The 19,930-nt window shown below is 36.9% G+C and overlaps 1 pseudogene; it reads right to left on the reverse strand.

Moving 5' to 3' along the window:
- Window positions 1-2,893: 2,893 nt before the first annotated feature.
- Window positions 2,894-5,297, reverse strand: LOC122491015 (annotated as a pseudogene).
- Window positions 5,298-19,930: the final 14,633 nt, after the last annotated feature.

Here is a 19,930-nt window from a genome sequence, read left to right on the forward strand (position 1 = left end):
TTGACCTTTATATATTGATCTTTTGATATTTTTTCAAAAATTTATTTATTCATGTTGCTATTTGAAACATAGATCTATTTTCACACACTTGCAATCCACTAATCTAATGCTGTACATATATCAGGTTATTGTTCTGACATCACTTTTATTGTTCTGACACCCACTTTTTTGTATGAATTTCTGTATTTATTAGAATAATCCAAACTGGATTTTATTTAAATTTTGGGTTAACTTCAAACTTACATAAATTGTTCAGGAATACAAGAAATTCCCACAGTCCCTTTTACTCAGATTCACCATTTGATAAGCATTGCACTCTATTTGTTTTAGCAGTTTCTATATTATTACACGAACAATTTGATAACTGCAAACAATATGTTCCTTCACACTAAATAATTCAGTATGTGTTTCCGAATGAGGATCTTAGCCACAGTACAATTATAAAAATTACAAAATTTAATGGCACAACAGTACTATCTAAGATCATACAAGTTCCCTAATAATGTACATTGTATATATGTTTCCCTAGCCAGGACCAAATCCAGAATGATGTATTGCCTTTAGTTGTCATATCACCAGTTTCTTAAAATTTGAATCTGTTCCTTTGTCATTCTTGTCTTAATATTTTTTAACAATGTAAGTTACTTATTTTAGTAAAATGCCCTTTAATTTGTGTACTTCTGATGTTTCTTCATGACATGTGGAGTGGAATTACCACTTAAATAATATAATGTCCTCTTCAGTGCATTATTTCAGAAAGCACATTTCCCCAAACTGGTGATGTTAATATTAATCACCTAAATTTATACCTGTCAGGTTTCTCTATAAAGTTACTTTTTTTCCTAATGAATAATTTTGGGAAAACATATGAAAATATTTCAATATTCTTTTTATCAAAATTTCACTGAATAGTTTAACATCCATTGATGATTTTCTAGTTTCAACAATGCTACTGCATTCATTGGCCTCTATTCTATAAGAAATGGCTTTCCTTTTTTTCTGTGACATATATTTAATATATCGGTAGGATTTTATGAATTCTCGTTGCTTTCAATGGATTATTGTAATTTGATTATGTATTTTGATGCCTGACTTGTCCCAAACTTGGCCAGTTGGAAGCCTCTTCAAACTAAATTTGTGTCCTTTTGACATGGTCCTGTAATTATTTTATTACTTCCTCACTTTCCAGTGTAAAAATAAATACCAGGTTCAACTTCTACTTTACCAGCCACACTCTGGAACGGACTATTTCTCTTGGTTTATTTCAGTGGAGAATTTTATTTAGAAACCAAAAACTGGATTCTAGGAATGCTCATTGTCACTGGTGTATCATTGCTTTTAGGTCCTTTGTGTAAACAGATATAGGAGCAGATACATAAATGTATACATACATATGGCATATAGATAGATCTATAAAATGGGTCTAGATATATATCTATGTATCTATGTCTCTCTTTATCTATATAATGAGTCTATCCTGATATCCCCAATTCTATGCAACAAGTTTCATTCTAGTCTTTTCAAATTTCCCCATCTTTAACTCCTTTCACCACATAGAGAAATACAACTTTTATTATCCTCAAAGTATTAACTCATTTGCTTAAGCCTAGTATAACAAAGAGTAGTTTTAGGCTTTTTTACCCATAGTGGTGTGAAAAACAAACCTAGAAACTAAATACTTCTTCCCATGGTGCCATGTAAAATTTGCATATAGTGACTGAACACATTTTAATAATAAAACTCAATGAATTTTTAATAATGCATATACCTGGATAAACTATATAGCCATCAATAGAAAAATTCCATTACTAGAAAGTTCTATCACATCTCTTCTCAGTCAATATCCCAACCAGAGAGAATCATTGTTTTGATTTTTTTTTTGAAACTATAGACCAGTTTTAGGACATCTTGTAAACAGAATGTACAATATGTACTGTTTCACTTTCATGTTCTCACATTCCAGCAAAATATTTGTTTGAGTCACTGATGGTACCAGCATTATTAGCAATTTCTTCCATTTTAATGCTGTGAAAGTGTTTCTAAGTGATCAGATTCCAGACTTACTCTGAAGTCAGAAAAAAAAATGTTGTCTATGGATCAGTGGTAGAAGAGAGAAATCAAATTGGCTGCCCAAATATTTGTTATGAGTGACTAGAGTTATGAGGACTAGAGTTCACCTTCATTGAAATGAAGAAGACCAGGTCAACAGGTTAGAGCTCAAGTTTGGGCATGTGAATTTTGAACTGCATGTTAGAATTACAAGTTGAAAAGTAACTTTACTTTTGTTCTTAGCAGTTGATAGGAAAACAGCATACTGACAGAAATGCTTTACTGTAGAACAGTAAAGTTTTATATCGATCTTTCTTTTTTTATTAAAAAAAATTAATGTTTATTTATTTTTGAGAGAGAGAGAGAGAGAGAATGAACATGAGTAGGGGAAGGGCAGAGAGAGAGGAAGACACAGAATCTGAAGCAGGCTCCAGGCTCCGAGCTGTCAGCACAGAGTCCATTTCGGGGCTTGAACTCACAAACTGTGAGATCATGACCTGAGCTGAAGCCGGATACTTAACCGACTGAGCCACCCAGGTGGCCCTTTTTGATCTTTCTTATTTTGCTGTTTCCTCCTAAGTTGTTACCCTGGGTACTTAGCTCTTTGTTTTTATAATTTTGTTTTTTCTTATATAAGCATTTAGATGAAGCACAACTGCATTAGCTTCATCTCATGTGCATTTTTGGTTCATTATTGTAAGTATTTTTAAATTTTCACTATTATTTATTTAGAACCATCAATTAAAGTAAATTATTATTTAATTTGAAAATAAGGTTTTTGTCCGATTATCTCTCCCTCTTTTTTTAAACAGGCTTTAATTAACTTTATTTTTCTTGTATAAAACTATGTGGTAGCCACAGCCGGTGTTTGGGTCTTCTGCAAGGACATTCTGAGTGTCAGTCTTTACAAGACAGTCTGTGAATGCCTGATAAGGAGACTTGGTGAACACAGTCTTTTTCCAGAGATCAGGAATAAGACAGCTGTAGGTCTTGGAAATGGCATCAACAGTGGCCTTGTCAGGAATGCGTGGATGGCTCTGTGGGCAACTGGGCCACTGGTTATGTGGCCAAAATAACTACTGGTTATGTGGGCAACATGGGATGGTTATGTGGCCAACTCCTGATTTCTGCTCAGGTCATAATCTCATGGTTTGTGAGTTTGAGCCCCAAGTCAGGCTCCAGGCTGACAGCATGGAGCCTGCTTAGAATTCTCTCCCTCTCTCTCTGCCTCTTTCTCTCAAAATAAATAAATAAATAAACTTAAAAAAAAAGTGGCCTTCTTGAAGTTGCCCAGGGTGACAATGCAGCCCCTGGCCAAGGTATAGCAATTGTCAATACCAGCCATCATCAGTAGCTTCTTGGGCACAGGGGCCTAGACAATGCCAATACCTCTGGGAACCAGGATGAGGTACACCAGCACAGAGCCACAGGGGCTGGTCACCTTGTATAGGACAGTGTGGGGCTTGCCAATCTTGTTCCTCCAGTAGCCTCACTGCATAAGGCGATGGAAAGCTTATCCAGGATGGCCCCAGGGATGGCAGTGGCTACCTCCTTGGAACGCTTAACACCCACACCAATATGTCCATTGTTTATAATGTTTTTAAGAAAATTTTTAATGTTCTTTTTATTTATTTTTGAGAGAAAGAGAGTGTGAGCAGGAGAGGGGCAGAGAGAGAGGGAGACAGAAACAGAAGCAGGCTCCAGGCTCTGAGCTGAAGTCACATGCTCAACTGACTGAGCCACCCAGGTGCCCCTAAGGTGTTAATTGGAATCTCCAATGGCAACAAACGCCTTGAACCCTGTCCACAGGCCAACGTGGGTCTGCTTTTGCAAAGTCATAACCTTCAAAACCTCATTCTTAAGAGATGCCCCCAGGAAAAGTCAATGATTTTGGATTCCATGATGGGCATGGGGAAGAGATAGATATCTTTCAGGGACTTAATCTTCATGTCTTTGACCAAGTGGCCTCGCTTGTTGACAGGGATTCACTCTTTGTCCTCTGCCTTGTCTCTGTGAGCTGTGGGGCCTCAGCTGCAGCCCCAACCTGGCCCACGGATGCCACTGCTGAAGCCTCCAAGGTCTCCCATTCTGGGGTCCTCTAGGGTCCTGCACCAGCATTATCCACCATTTGCTGTTTTCTCAGAGACAAAGTGTTCAATTATCTCTTGTTATTGATTTCTGGTATCTCTCATCGTGGTTAAGAAAAATTGGTTCTGTAAGTTCAACTCTGATATTTACTGAAATAGGCTTTATGGCACAGACTTATGATGAACTTTTGGAAATTATATCTGTTAAAAAAATCTGTTTTATTAAAAAATCTATCATTAAGAATTCCAAATATATTTGTTATCTCAAGTAGGCAGTGATAAGTAGTATTAAGAAAGAAAGTTGTTAATCTATATTAAGTTAAGAATAAAGAAGTAAAATGGGGAGGGAGGGAAGCACTATTAATGCTTTAACAGATACTGCTATTTTTTATTCATTATTCATTTTTGGTTTTAGTAGAATTCTTGAAGTTTTAATAGGCATATATATAGGTTCTTAGTTCTGAGATTACATCCTCAACTTCCTGAGCAGTGACATACTGCTGTGATAGTATTTCAGGCCAATGGAATATGAGAATATGTGATTTATAAAACATCCATAAAGAATCGCTGCTTGCCCTAGATTTCCTCCAAGCTAAGCCTGTTGTCTTGGAATGGTCTTAATTAGAGCAGGTGGCTTTGACGCAGAGCTACAAGTCGTATATTCACGATGGAACAAACCACTTAGTTGATTCAAAGTTCACAATATAGGTCTGTGAATTGGCTCAAGTCTGGAAATTGAGTAAATCATGAAGTTTTCTCACTTGAGTTTAGTGAAACAGTCATCTATCTCAATCCTAGTGTCCCTACACTCAGCCCCGATCAAAGATCTGTGTCAAAAGATTCTGATTACTGCAAACTCTGCTGCCCCTTACAATGACCATGTTCACCCAGCTTCTGATGATGAAGCTCTATCTGCAGCCCTGGGATTCTATCATCCCATTTACATCTGAAAACTCACTGCAGTGACAGTATCTTACAGTATCCCCTGATGAGGGAGGACCACTGCACAAAGAGCTAGGGATCATCAGCAAGGCTCAGTGAATATTAGGGAAGTGCTAGGGGGCTATAGTTGGGCTCTTCCTGCAGTCACTTTTGTATATCATCCCAGAGCTGCTGCCAGTAGCTCTTCTGAGCCTCTACTGCCTCCAGATTCCAGTTCATGTTCTCAGAGATCATCAGAGGCCAATATCCAGCTGCCTAGCTGCCCAGCTCATTGTCTCTGAGAGAAGCAGCTGGGGTCCCAAGACAGACCACATTGGATGGATGGTTTTTGGAAAAAAAAAACTGCTCTCTCGCAGATAACAGCCAATTAATACAGAGCTCTTTATTTTTTTTTTCTTTAAATTTTTTTTTTTTTTTTGAGACAGAGAGAGACAGAGCATGAACGGGGGAGGGGCAGAGAGAGAGGGAGACACAGAATCGGAAACAGGCTCCAGGCTCTGAGCCATCAGCCCAGAGCCCGACGCGGGGCTCGAACTCACGGGCCGCGAGATCGTGACCTGGCTGAAGTCGGACGCTTAACCGACTGCGCCACCCAGGCGCCCCTCTTTAAATTTTTTTAAGTCTATTTATTTTAAGAGACAGAGAGCAGAGGAGGGAGAGAGAGAATCCCAGGCAGACTCCATGCTGTCCCCAGAGAGCCTGATGCAGGGCTTAAACTTGCAAACTGTGAGATTATGACCTGAGCTGAAAACAAGAGTCAGGTGCTTAACCAACTGAACCACCCAATCACCCCAACATAGAGCTTTTTCAGTGAGGTGGATGCTTTTCAAACATTCAAAGGTGTTATTAGTGGAAGACATGTCCTCTGGACATTCCCAGGTGACAGATAAGGAATAGCGAGATCAAACATAGTTAAGTTTATATTTACACTCATCTCCTTGAACCTTTAGATTTTCCCTTTAGAGGATAACAAGTATGTTCTGAAATCCCAACTTCATTTAATATAGGCCACTTTTGAGCCCAGGTTTTATTCAAACAAATGAGTAAAGTGTTAGAGCTATCTTCTCATGTTCGAAATATCAGATTCAATATTGTTAATGTCCAGAATTTATTTCTCAGGGTCTTTTTGATCAGTGTACCCACATGAAATCAATTCAGCCAGACCTAAAAATATATATATTTTTAATCCCTTGTATAGCGCTCTTAAACTTATTCTCACCTGAACTTATCAGGTCTGTGTCAATATAGCCTGGTAAAATTCCATAATTCTTTGTTTTGTCTGGTGCATCCTGTCGGGTTAGACTTTGTAGTCATCCTTTTATGGTCTGCTGGGATTTTGTAGTCTGCTGCATCTAGTTGGAAGTCTAAGCACAGGGAAAAGTAATGGATGTAGAAACTGAGAACAGGCATCCACCTAAAAAGCCACAGTCAGGTGAGATCTCTATGGAGAGATAAGGTAATACTTAGCTAATCCCTTCATTGGGGAGGATTCTGCTACTTCTACCCACAAGAGAAGCTCATAATGAAGTTTCAGGGTCTTCAACTCATCAGAATCTACCCATAAGTCCACCTAAGTCCACACTGTAATTCAAAACCCCAATCACTCCTGATCATGAGAAGGTGACTACCTGAAAACCAAGAAGATAAGCTTTGCCAGAAATCAGCCCTGTTGGTACCGTGATCTTGGAATTCTGGTATCCAGAGCTGTGAAAGGATAGTTATCTGTTGTTCGAGCCACCCAATCTATGGTAGGTATTTTGTTATGGCATCTCAGGCTGACTAAAACACCATTAAAATCAAGCTTTTAAGCAGTATTATTAATGTGAAGTAAAAAAGAGAGTAAAAACAATGTGTCTAGCACCATACTGAACATAGAAAAGTAAATATACAAATACTTTATACATTGAGGGCAGACTGGAAAGAACTACCATGAAAACAAAACAAAACAAAACAAAACAAAACAAAAAAATAGGTTTAGTAAGAATTCTTGTAAACCACTCTTTATTTGGGGGAGCAAAGCCTTGTTTTCCAAAACAGCTTCACATTGATGAGTCATTAGAATTTAGCTCCATTCTGGCTGGCAACATCTGTTCAGAATGTCCCAGTTAATTTCATGCAATCTGTGGCTGCTGTGTAACCCTGCCTGTATGAAGCTAAGCTGGAGGGTGGAGGGGGGGGGGTGGGGTAAGAGAGTAAGAGATGACACTGTAACTGATCATTGGGAAAACAAAAATGATACATGATTCTAAGTTCAGACTCTTTGAAAAGAGATAATAATAGAGTCCTTCATACTTAGAATGCTTCCAGTAGTAAACCTAAAACTTACTACTCAGAACATGTTCTTCTGCTTCTAGCTATTTTAATTGAGAAATAAAGAAAGTTCTGGGGCACACAAACCCAGTTGATAAAGCATCTGACTCCTGGTTTGGGCTCAGGTCATGATCTTCCGGTTTCATGAGTCCAAGCCCTGCATCAGGCTCTGTGCTGGCAGTGCAGTCTGCTTGGGATTCTCTGTCTCCTCTCTAACACGGTCTCTGTCTCTCTCAAAATAAATGAACTTTTTTTAAAAAAGAAAAAAGTCCTCAGTCATTGTATCCATGTGTCCAATTTTTGCTAATGTTGGCTTAGTGTCCATTTGGTGCTTTACTTTAAAATTCTTTTTTAATCTCATTCTTTTTACTAATTCAGTTTTCAACTTTAAAACATGTGTAACTTACTTAAAAATGACTTCATGAAGTTACTCAGAAGTACCACAGCCAAAGGGATGCACTTTGAAATAGACCAAATAGCACAAAGATGCTGTGGCAGGGTCAACTAACACCGTACTCTCCCTTTTGTACAAAAGCAGGTGGAATCATCTTCCCACACAAATAATTTGATCCTAATCTCAAGCAGCTGACACTCCTCTAGAGACCCATTGTCTATCCCTCTAAAAATTTCCACAGTATAAGCCTTACTGCCCTACTTCCCAATGCTCCTTAGCTATCCATTGAATACCAGTTCTGACCTTTCATAAGTTTCATGACTTTAAATGAGGGAGTGAACAAAAGAGTTAAAACAAGCTCACCAGGTTTTCCTTTTGGTTACTGTAAATGCTTTCAGGATTATCTGTGCTGAATTGGTTCACAAGGTAGAAATCAAATACACATGTATGTGTGTATACATATATGTGTGCATATATATATGCCTATATATATGCACACATATATGTGTGTATATATATATATATATATAGTTTTGCTTAATATATATTATATATGTATGTATATATATTTTCTTTTCTTTTTTGGTTTTTTATATGTATATACATATATACAATGTTAATACATATATATATGTATATATATTTTCTTTTGTTCTTTTTTGGTTTGTTAAACACAGGAGTTACTATTTCCTCTATGAGCTGATGGGGAAGAACTAGAAAGTAGAAAACTATTTTATTTTTTTAATGTTTATTTTTGAGAGAGAGAGAGAAGCAGACCGTGAGTGGGGGAGGGGCAGAGAGCATGAGATACAGAATCTGAAGCAGGCCCTAGACTCTGAGCTGTCAGCACAGAGCCTGACATGGGGCCCGAACTCATGAACCGTGAGATCATGACCTGAGCTGAAATTGCACACTTAACCAACTAAGCCACCCAGACACCCCAAAAGTAGAAAGCTACTAAAATGCCTTTTTCCCTACACTTGGCTCTGCATGATTTACAAAATTCACAGATGAGCATAGAGCAAGTCGATTTTACAATTTATATAATACACTTGCATAAGTGTCCTTTCTAGGCTCTCAAGCATACTTCTGTCTTAAAAGAAGGGCTTTAATATTTTCAAGGAGCTACCTTTGCAATTACTTATTTCGAGGTACTTCTGAAAGAGATCTTTGAGTGTGTATATGAAAATGTACTTAAATAACTGAATATCAAAACCAAAGAATTTGAGTATGGCCTTCGAATATTTGCTCTTTTGATGAGATATATTATTTCATATGCTTTTCAGATAGAAGCCATGCTGTATACCATATATAAGGCTAAATAAAATACCTATATTATAAAAACCAATGTATAGAAAATTTTGAGCCTAAAGAGGACACACAAAAATACCCCTCTAACTTAAATACACGTCAAATTAATGCAAATAATAGTTTAATGCTTATTGCCCAATAACAGAGAGATGTACCAATGAAGGAAAATACTAGAGAAGTAATGTTATGAGGTTGGCAACATAAATTATTCCTACCTTTGCTTTCCCTCAGAAGAACAACTAACAACCATTCCTGGACAAGGTACACCTGAAAAAAGCCTAGAACACGGGGGTGAGACTGAAGCAGCCACTAGTACCACAGAGACTTTTTTTTTTGAACGAGTAAAATTTGACTTTTATTTATTTATCTACTTATTTTCTCAAGTTAGCTAACTTACATTGTAGTCTTGGCTTCAGGAGTAGATTCCCATGATTCATCACTAATATATAACTAGCAGTGCTCATCCCAACAAGTTACCTCCTCAATACCCATTACCAATTCTCCCCAGTTCCCCAACACCCATCCCAATCAACCCTCAGTTTGTTCTCTGTATTTAAGAGTCTCTTATGGTTTGCCTCCCTCTCTGTTTTTACCTTATTTTTCCTTCCCTTCCCCTACGGTCATCTGTTAGCTTTCTCAGATTCCACATATGAGTGAAATCATATGATATCTGTCTGTATCTAGCTTGTTTTGCTTAGCATAATACCCTCCATTTCCATTGACATTGTTGCAAATGGCAAGATTTCATTCTTTTTCGTGGCTGAGTAGTATTCCATTGTATATGTATGTATGTGTATGTGTGTGTATGTGTGTGTGTATATATATATATACACACATACACACACACACATCTTATCTATTCATCAGTTGATGGACATTTTGGATCTTTCCATAATTTGACTATTGTTGATAGTGCTGCTATAAATAGTGGGGTGCATGTGCCTCTTTGAATCATTCCTGTATCCTTTGAATAAATTCCTAGTAGTGTAATTGCTGGTCATAGTGTAGTTCTATCTTTAATGTTTTGAGGAACCTCCACATACTGTTTTCCAGAATGGCTGCACCAGTATGCATTCCCACCAGCAGTGCAAGAGGTTTCCCCTTTCTCCATATCCTCAACATTTGTTTTTTCCTGAGTTGTTAATTTTAGCCACGTCAGGTGTGAGGTGGTATCTCAATGTTGTTTTTATTTGTATTTCCCTGATAATGAGCGATGTGGAACATGTTTTCGTGTGTCTGTTTGCCATCTGAACGTCTTTGGAAAAGTGTCTATTCATGTCTTCTACCCATTTCTTCACTGGATTTTTTGTTTTTCAGGTGTTGAGTTTGGTAATTTCTTTATAGATTTTGGATACTAACCCTTTATCCAATATGTCATTTACAAATATCTTCTCCAATTCCATTGGTTACCTTTTAGGTTTGCTGATTGTTTCCTTTGCTGTGCAGAAGCTTTTAATTTTGATGAGGTCCCAATTGTTCATTTTTGCTTTTGTTTGTCTTGCCTCTGGAGACATGTCAAGTAAGAAGTTGCTGCAGCTGAAGTCAAAGAGGTTGTTGCCTGTTTTCTCCTCTAGGATTTTGATGGCTTCCTATATTACATTTAGGTCTTTCATCCATTTTGAATCTATTTTTGTGTATGGTGTAAGAAAGTGTTCCAACTTCATTCTTCTGCAGGTTGTTGTCAAGTTTTCCCAGCACCATTTGATAAAGGGTGATTTTTATTTCTCAAATACTGTGAAGCAAGTTGGGAGAAATGGTCCCCTGATGAGGGAGGACCACTGCACAAAGAGCTAGGGATCATCAGCAAGGCTCAGTGAATATTAGGGAAGTGCTGGGGGGCTATAGTTGGGCTCTTCTTGCAGTCACTTTTGTATATCATCCCAGAGCTGCTGCCAGTAGCTCTTCTGAGCCTCTACTGCCTCCAGATTCCAGTTCATGTTCTCAGAGATCATCAGAGGCCAATATCCAGCTGCCTAGCTGCCCAGCTCATTGTCTCTGAGAGAAGCAGCTGGGGTCCCAAGACAGACCACATTGGATGGATGGTTTTTGAAAAAAAAAAAAAAAACTGCTCTCCATTCAGGCTGGTGCAACATAACATGACTGGTTTTCCCTATGCCTAAGGTATTTCAATGGGTAAAAAGAGGATAAGACAGGTATGCAATTCCTTCAGTGTTGTGGATCACTCACTTCTTGGGAGCCTCTAATTCAGTCTCATTCTATAGTGATTGTGTGAGGATATGCAGGGCTAACCACTGGGAATCCAGTGAAAAGAAAAGAGATAGAGGCTTGCAATAACCATCACTCAGATTTTGGCAGACTGAGTTCCTACCTGCAGTGCCCAGGTAGTTCCAACCACCATTTTATTCATCTGTGGAGTCAAGACAGTGGCACAGTTTGACCAGGGAACTTGGCAGTGTACAGGTCTGCCTGATTTTGGTCTTCAAACAAAGAGCCAGGCCCTGGAGGCTAGTCGGTCCCTGCCTAGGCAGGGGAGCAAATTCAAAACCCCACCCACTGTCAAGTATAGCTCCCAGCCATGCCTGACCAGAAAACCTGGCTAGAATACCTGGAAGCTGTATAGTCCAGCAACATTGGAGCAGAGATCCTAACAGAGTAGATCATTCAGAACAAAGCCAATGGCCCCATTCAGTCAGGAAAATTGAGGAGCAGGTAGGCTCAATTCAAGACCACAATCAAAGAGACTGGCCACACTTGGAGTCAGTTCTTCTGCTTGGCCTAGGCAGAGAAATCAATTCAGTCCTACAAATCACTAAATACAGCCTTCAGATCACCTCATCAGGGAACTAAATCAGAGCACATCAAAATCTGTGTAACCCATCCAACAGCCCAGCATACAGGGGCACTTAAACAAAGAACACATCCCATGACTTAGGCCATCTATAGAGCAAAACGGGTGGCTCCTTCTGGCCAGGAAATTCAGTGCACAGGCTTGCCTAATTTATGTTCCCAAACAATGAGCTATGGAGGTCCTAGGAGCAACTCTGCTAGTCTACCGGGGAAGGGAGCTAATTCATAGTCTTGCCTATTGCTGAGTATCATACACAGTTCTGATCACCTAGGAAGTCTGATGAAGCCAATCCTATGGCCTATTTGGGTGGGGAACCAAACCAGCAGTCCTATCAAACTGTTCATAGCCAGTGGCAACTGCCATCCCAACTTCAGAGCGCAGGCTGCATCCTCACCAAAAATAGACCCTGGTAGCAAGACCAAGGACATCACAACAGATAGATCCAGAAACCTAAACTGTGTTGACTGGTGAAAAGATGTTTCTGCCAAAGTGAACCTGTAAGGTATGGAATAGGATACTGCTTACTCAAATGTTCAGATACCAACATAATAAACAGGATCACAAAAATCAGGTAAACATGGCACTACCAAAGAAAAGTAATAAAGCTCCAACAACTGACTCTAAAGAGAGATGAACTGTCAAAAATTCAATATAATTATCTTCAAGTTTAGTGAACTATAAGAACAAACAACTAACTACAATTAGAAAAACAATTCATGGACAAAACAAGAAATTCAACAAAGACATTGAAACCATAAAAAAACCAGAAATCCTAGAATTCAAAACTTTAGTAACTAAACTGAAGACTTCAAACAAGATCTGCAAAATAAGATTTTAAGAAAGAATCACTGACCTAGAAGACAGAACATTGGAAATTATCTGGTTAGAGATTCAAAAAGAAAAAGAGAATGAGAAAGAATGAAGAAAGGTTTGGGAATTATAGGACACAATCAATGGAAACAATATCTACTTTATGGAAATTCCAGAAGAGAAAGAGACAGAAAGTACATTTAAAGCAATGATGGCTGAAAACTTCACAAGTTAAGACTTTGTCAAATGTCTCAATAGAAGCTTATCACATCAGGATACAATAAAGTGATTAAATCAAAATAGTGAGATAACAAAGCCTGCCAACCAAGAGTCCTATACCTGGCAATGCTGTCCTTCAGAAATGAAGGAGAGATAAAGATTTTCCCAAACAAACTAAGTCACAGGGAGTGTAACCACAACACTTACCTTATAGGAAGTGTTAAAAGGAATTTTTTGAGTGGCAGTAAAAGTACACTAATTAAAATAATAAAAAACATAAGAAGGTAGTATAAAGGGTCACTGGAAATGGTAAATATTTTTAAAAATAAATAAGTAAATACAAATAAAAAAATACTAAATGTAACCCTAATATATAACCCTAAATACAACCCTAATAAATTACAATATATTTACTGCTTACACAATACAAAAATGAGTAAACTATAATATCAATAACCCAAAATATGATGGGGAAGATAAATAAAAGTATCAAGTTTAGGGATGCTATTGAAATTAAGTTGCCATCAGTTTAAAATAAGGTTTTATAAGTCTTAGATTTTTAAATGTAAGCCTCATAGTAATCGCATGGGAAAAACCTGTAGTAATTACACAAAAGAACATGAAAAAGCAGTCAAAACATATATATACCAAAGACCAAACACACACACAGTTGAATGAGAAGAAAGGAAAAAATGGATCTACAAAACAGCCAGAAAAAAATTACCAAAGTGGCAATAGTAAATCCTTACTTATCAGTAATTACATTACATGTAAATAAATTAAATTTCCCCATCCAAAGCCATCGAACAAATGGAAAAAATAAAAGATTCAATGATATGCTGCCTATCAAAGACTCACCCTAGCCTTAAAGGCATATAGAGAGTGAGAGTCAAAGAATGAGAAAAGATATTTCAAATAGTAACAACAACGACGACGACGACGACGACGACAATAAAAGCAGGGGTAGCTTTACTGAAATAAGGCAAAACAGCCTTCAAACTAAAAATGATAAAAAGAGACAAGGTCATTATGGTGTAATGATGGGATAAGCCATCAAGAAGATATAACAAATGTAAATATTTAGGCATGCATTATAGGTACAAATAAATATAAACAGCAAAACTAACAGAGATAAAAGAAGAAAAAAACATCAATAATATCTGAGGATTTCTAATAACCCACCCTCAATAATGAATAGTACATCCAGACAGAGAATCAATAAGAAAACTAATTGGAACAAATGATCCTAAATGGGTCTAACAAAGGTATGCAGAATATTCTACTCCACAACAGAAAAATACATTTCTCTCAAGTGCACAAGGAACATGTTCTAAGATAGATCATATGCTAAATGATGAAATAAGCCTCTGAAAATTCAAGAAAACTGAAATCATACCAGTTATAATCTCTGACTATAATGGTATGAAACTAGAAATCAATAACAGGAAGAAAACTGGACAATTCATGAATACAAGTAAATTAAACAATACTGTCCTGGATAACAATGGATCAAAGAAGAAATTAAATGGGGAAATAAAAAAAAATCTTGAAACAAATAAATGAAAACAAAGTACATAAAATGTATGGGATACAGTGAAAACAGCTTAAAGAATGGGGGTTTATAGCAATAAATGCCTACATTAAGAAACAAAGAATATCTAGGGTGCTTGGGTGGCTCAGTTGGTTGAGCATCCAACTTCAGCTCAGGTAGGTCATGATCTCGTTGTTCCTGGGTTTGAGCCCTCCATCAGGCTCACTGCTGTCCACAAATGTGGGCATGCATATAGAGAAAACGGAATCCTGGTACGCCACTGTTGGGTTTGTAAACTGGTATAGTTATAATGAAAAACAGTACGTAGTTTCCTCAAAAAACTAAAAACAGAACTATTATATGATTCAGTTATTCTTCTTGTGGAAATATATCCAAAGGAAATGAAAACACCATGTTGAAGAGATACATGCATGCTCTATTCAGAGTAGCATTAATTAAAATAGCCAAAACATGGGAACAAATTAAATGACCCTGGATAGAATAAAGAATACACACGCACGCGTGCACACACACACACACACACACACACACACACACACACACACAGGCTAGAATACTATTCAGCCATTAAAAAGAAAATTCTGTCCTTCGTGACAAAATGGATAGACTTGGAGCATGTTATGCTAGTAAAATAAATCATACAAAGAGAAATACTTTGTGATGTCACTTGTATGTGCAAACCCTGCACAATAAACAAACAAAAAATCATTCAAAAAGAGATAAGATTTGTGGTTATCAGAGGCAAGGGATGAGTGGGTGAGGGAACTGGATAAAAGTGATCAAAACGTACAAACGTCCACTTACAAACAAATCCTAGGGATGTAACATACAACATGATGACTATAGTTAACACACCTGTATGGTATATTTGAAAGTCTTAAGAATAAATCCTAAAAGTTCTCAATATAAGGGGAAAAACATGTTGTTTTCTTTTTTGTATCTATATAAGAGGATAGATATTACACTAAATGTATTGTCTTAACCATTTCACAATATATGTAAGTCAAATAATTATGCTGTATACCTAATATTTGTATAGTGTTGTGTGTCAATTATATATCAGTAAAATGGGGGGAGGGGATAAAAGAAAATACCAAAAAGCAAATACCAATCAAGTGATAAACTAAAATTTGTACTACATCATATGCACTCTAAATCTTGCATGCAGTTGTTTCTCACATGTGTTTGATGTTTAAAAACCCAAGCATTTCACAAATTGATCAAAATAGATTTACTAAGGGTAAACTTAATGCTTCCAAGTGTCACCATGAAGGACTCTGTCTTTATAAGTGATTTATATAGTGACTGAGATTCTGATTATAGGGAGCTAGTGAATTAGAAACTGACTGTGCCTTCTAATCCTTTATACAGTTGCTTTCACACCCGATAACATTCTGCCTTCCTGAAACAACAATATGGAAATCCACACTTAGTACCAAGATTGCCATTACAAATGAGGTATTTTTATGATTTCTTTCTTGCTTTAGATATGGCCGAAGCTATCATGTAAATAAAAATGCCAACACTCCTCATTGAATAATGGCTTAGCAGGTTATATAAGCATTCCTGAGAATACAATGGAAGAGCTTATAAAACCATTTGCTTATTTGCCAAGATGTTTGTAAAAAAAAAAGGCACAGTTTATAAAAATGCAGCTAGGCCATCTATTTGAAAATAACATATCAGCCATTCTTAGAAATATCATTGCTGGGAGGAGCAGTGTAAAGATTAGGATTCAGGTGAAGGACATTCTCCTCCTCCCTGATCACTAACCAGCAAAGCACATTGGCCTCTGGCAAGTGCAAATTTATTTTATTTTTTTGAAGCAGCACAAATATTCTAAGCTTTGGAAATTTAATGAAACTGGTTTTGGTTTCAGGCCTTCATACTTGGTAACATTGTGACCTTAGTTAGTCACTTTTAGTCTTAACTTCTTATTCTAAAAAGAAGTACCATAAGTAGACCTAACCCAAGAGGTTACTAAAGTCAAAAGAATGAATGAATGAATGAATGAATGAATGAGTGAATGAATAAACAAATAAAACCTGGAAAAGGATAGATCCTTAATCAATGATGGCTATTTTATTCTGTTCTTTAGTAGGTGTTTCATATGGAAATAAGGGGAGTTCAACTTGTGGAAACATTTTACAAAGGTAAAAACATAATGGGACTTGATTTCTATCATCATCATTCACATGTTGTGAAACAAGGCATGCACTGGAATCTGTGAAACATATTTTTGTCCTTCCTTTTCTCTCCAGTTTCATTTTGGGCTATTGTAAGAATAATAAAACAGCAAAAAATAGCCATCTTTTTACTCCCTGAAACATTCATGGACTGTTAACATTCCTCTCTTTCTCCCTACTTTTTCCTTCCCTTTCCTGCTCTCACTCTCCCCATATGTACATCATCTGGTAATAAATTGTGTGAGTATTATTTGTAGTTAGAATAGCACTTTACTCCTAAACACTAACATTTATCATGATGAAAACAAGAAGTTTCTCCTGTATAAACATAATAGTCACACAAGAATTTAACATTAATATTACATTATCATTTGATGCACAGTCCATATTTTCCAATTATCCCAAAGTCTTAACCAGTATTTATTTTCTAGGATTCATTTATCATGTCTTATAAAAGTATTTACATGGGCTTTTAAAAACATTTGTAATTGTTTTATTAATATTGACTTTTAGATAAAATTTGAGAGAAGACATATATTTAATTAATCATAATTTCTAGAGTAAATCATGTTACCTTACAGATTTTTTTGAAAAATAGAAATTTAATTAAAAGCCAATGATAATTTTTCAGACATGCTATAGACTATGCAAATGTATTTATACATTGGAAATTACTGCCAAAATATAAGACATCCATGACAAATTATCATGTATCATGAGATATAATTCAGAGTAATTGAATGAGTGTCTGGAGTGTCTCCCCAACATCTATATGCTGAATCTTAACCCGCAATATGATGGTTGTAGGAGATGGGGCCTTTGGGAGGTGATAAAGTCGCAAAGGCACTACCCTTACGAATGTTATTAGTGTCCTTATAAAAGGGATCCCACAGTTCCCTCACTTCTTCTGTCTTTGAGGACACAGAGAGATGACTGTTAATGAACCAGGAAGCAGTCCAGATCAGACATGGAATCTGTTGGTGCTTTGATCTTTGACTTTCTAGCATCCAGAACTGTGAGAAATATCTATTATTTAAAAGCCATCCAGCCTATGGTATTTTTTTATAGCAACCTAAACAGACTAAGATAGAAATAAAGATATGGCACCCAATACATAAAGGAAACTTTATTTAAAATAAGCAGTGTTGGAGGTGACTGGGTGTCTCAGTTGGTTGAGTATCCCGCTGTTGATTTTGGCTTGGGTCATGGGATTGAGCCCCACATCAGGCTCTGTGTTCAGCATGGAGCCTGCTTAAGATTCTTTCTCTATCTCCCTGTGCCCTTCTCTCTTACTTGTGTGCTCTATAAAATAAATAATTAAAAATTACATAAATACATACAATAAGCAATGTTGGCTTATACAAAAACTTCAAACAATGTCATTTTTTGAGAGAGAGAGAGAAGGTGCAAGCAGGGGAGAGGGGCAGAGAGAGAGAATCTTAAGCAGGCTCCACACTCAGTGCAGAGCCTAAAGTGGGATTCAATCCCCGAATGCCTGGGATCATGACCTGAGCCAACATCAAGAGTCAGATGCACAACCAGCTGAGCCACTCAGGTGCCCCTTATTTATCATCTTGGAATAATTACAAACTGAGTAGACACTGTCTAATTACATACTACTTAGTTATTTAGACCAAGAGAATAAACTTATTAAATATAAACTATAAAAAGCCACCTCTCTCTTCATATACACAGAAGCAAAAATCTAACCTAAATTAGAATTTTTAATTTAACAACAGTGCATTTTAAAATAGGCATATAAGGAGCGACAGAGTGGCCAAAATGAACAAATCAGGAGACTATAGATGCTGGAGAGGATGTGGAGAAACGGGAACCCTCTTGCACTGTTGGTGGGAATGCAAATTGGTGCAGCCGCTCTGGAAAGCAGTGTGGAGGTTCCTCAGAAAATTAAAAATAGACCTACCCTATGACCCAGCAATAGCACTGCTAGGAATTTATCCAAGGGATACAGGAGCACTGATGCATAGGGCCACTTGTACCCCAATGTTCATAGCAGCACTCTCAACAATAGCCAAATTATGGAAAGAGCCTAAATGTCCATCAACTGATGAATGGATAAAGAAATTGTGGTTTATATACACAATGGAATATTACATGGCAATGAGAAAAAATGAAATATGGCCTTTTGTAGCAACGTGGATGGAACTGGAGAGTGTGATGCTAAGTGAAATAAGCCATACAGAGAAAGACAGATACCATATGGTCTCACTCTTATGTGGATCCTGAGAAACTTAACAGGAACCCATGGGGGAGGGGAAGGAAAAAAAAAAAAAAAAGAGGTTAGAATGGGAGAGAGCCAAAGCATAAGAGACTGTTAAAAACTGAGAACAAACTGAGGGTTGATGGGGGGTGGGAGGGAGGAGAGGGTGGGTGATGGGTATTGAGGAGGGCACCTTTTGGGATGAGCACTGGGTGTTGTATGGAAACCAATTTGTCAATAAATTTCAGAAAAAAAAAATAAAAAAAAAAATAAAAAGGAAAGGGTAAGAGAGACACTCAAGCCATCTTAACTAAAACTGAGCTTATTGTAACAATATACAGTAAAACCTTCGACTGTGAGTAACTTGTTCTGCGAGTGTACTGCAAAATGAGCAAACATTTCTAATAAATTTTAATTTGATGAAAAAAAAATAAAATAAAATAGGCATATATGCTGTTTATAAAATGTTTCTAAATTATTATTACTTTCTTTAAATCTGTCTTCCAGGGTAAGCCTGAAGTTTGGGAGAGAAAAAGAAAACTCAGATAGTTTATTCCCTACAGAGATGTATCAGACTGTGTGCAAAACAGGTCACCCAGAGCCAATAGCAAAGAAATGATCACTGCTGATCACTACTGCCCTGTGAGCATCTTATGGTAGAAGATGAACTCCAAGTACTAATCTTCCTAAAGTTTACATAAATTTTTACAGCCTACCATATTGATGTCTAGTTTAAAATTCATCTTTTTTTTAATCTCGTGGATTTCTTTCCACTGACGTTTGATTAGTTTTTATTTTTAAAAGTTAATTTGACTTTTTCAGTAAGTTGTTAAAATAATTCTATGAGTCGTCAAGTTAATATTTAATGTTTTGGTATCCTGTAGAGAAACCTCAACCTGGGAGTCGTAAAGATCAAAACAAAACAAAACAAAACCCTTATAATTAGCTTCAATTGGAACAGCTTTTTTCTTAAAAATTGGCATGCTGTTTTATTCTGCAAAAGTGGTTTGGAGTTCTTTTCATTTCATTGTAAATTTTTT

Source organism: Prionailurus bengalensis, chromosome C2 (genome assembly GCF_016509475.1).
Source record: "Prionailurus bengalensis isolate Pbe53 chromosome C2, Fcat_Pben_1.1_paternal_pri, whole genome shotgun sequence".
Lineage (NCBI taxonomy): Eukaryota > Metazoa > Chordata > Mammalia > Carnivora > Felidae > Prionailurus > Prionailurus bengalensis.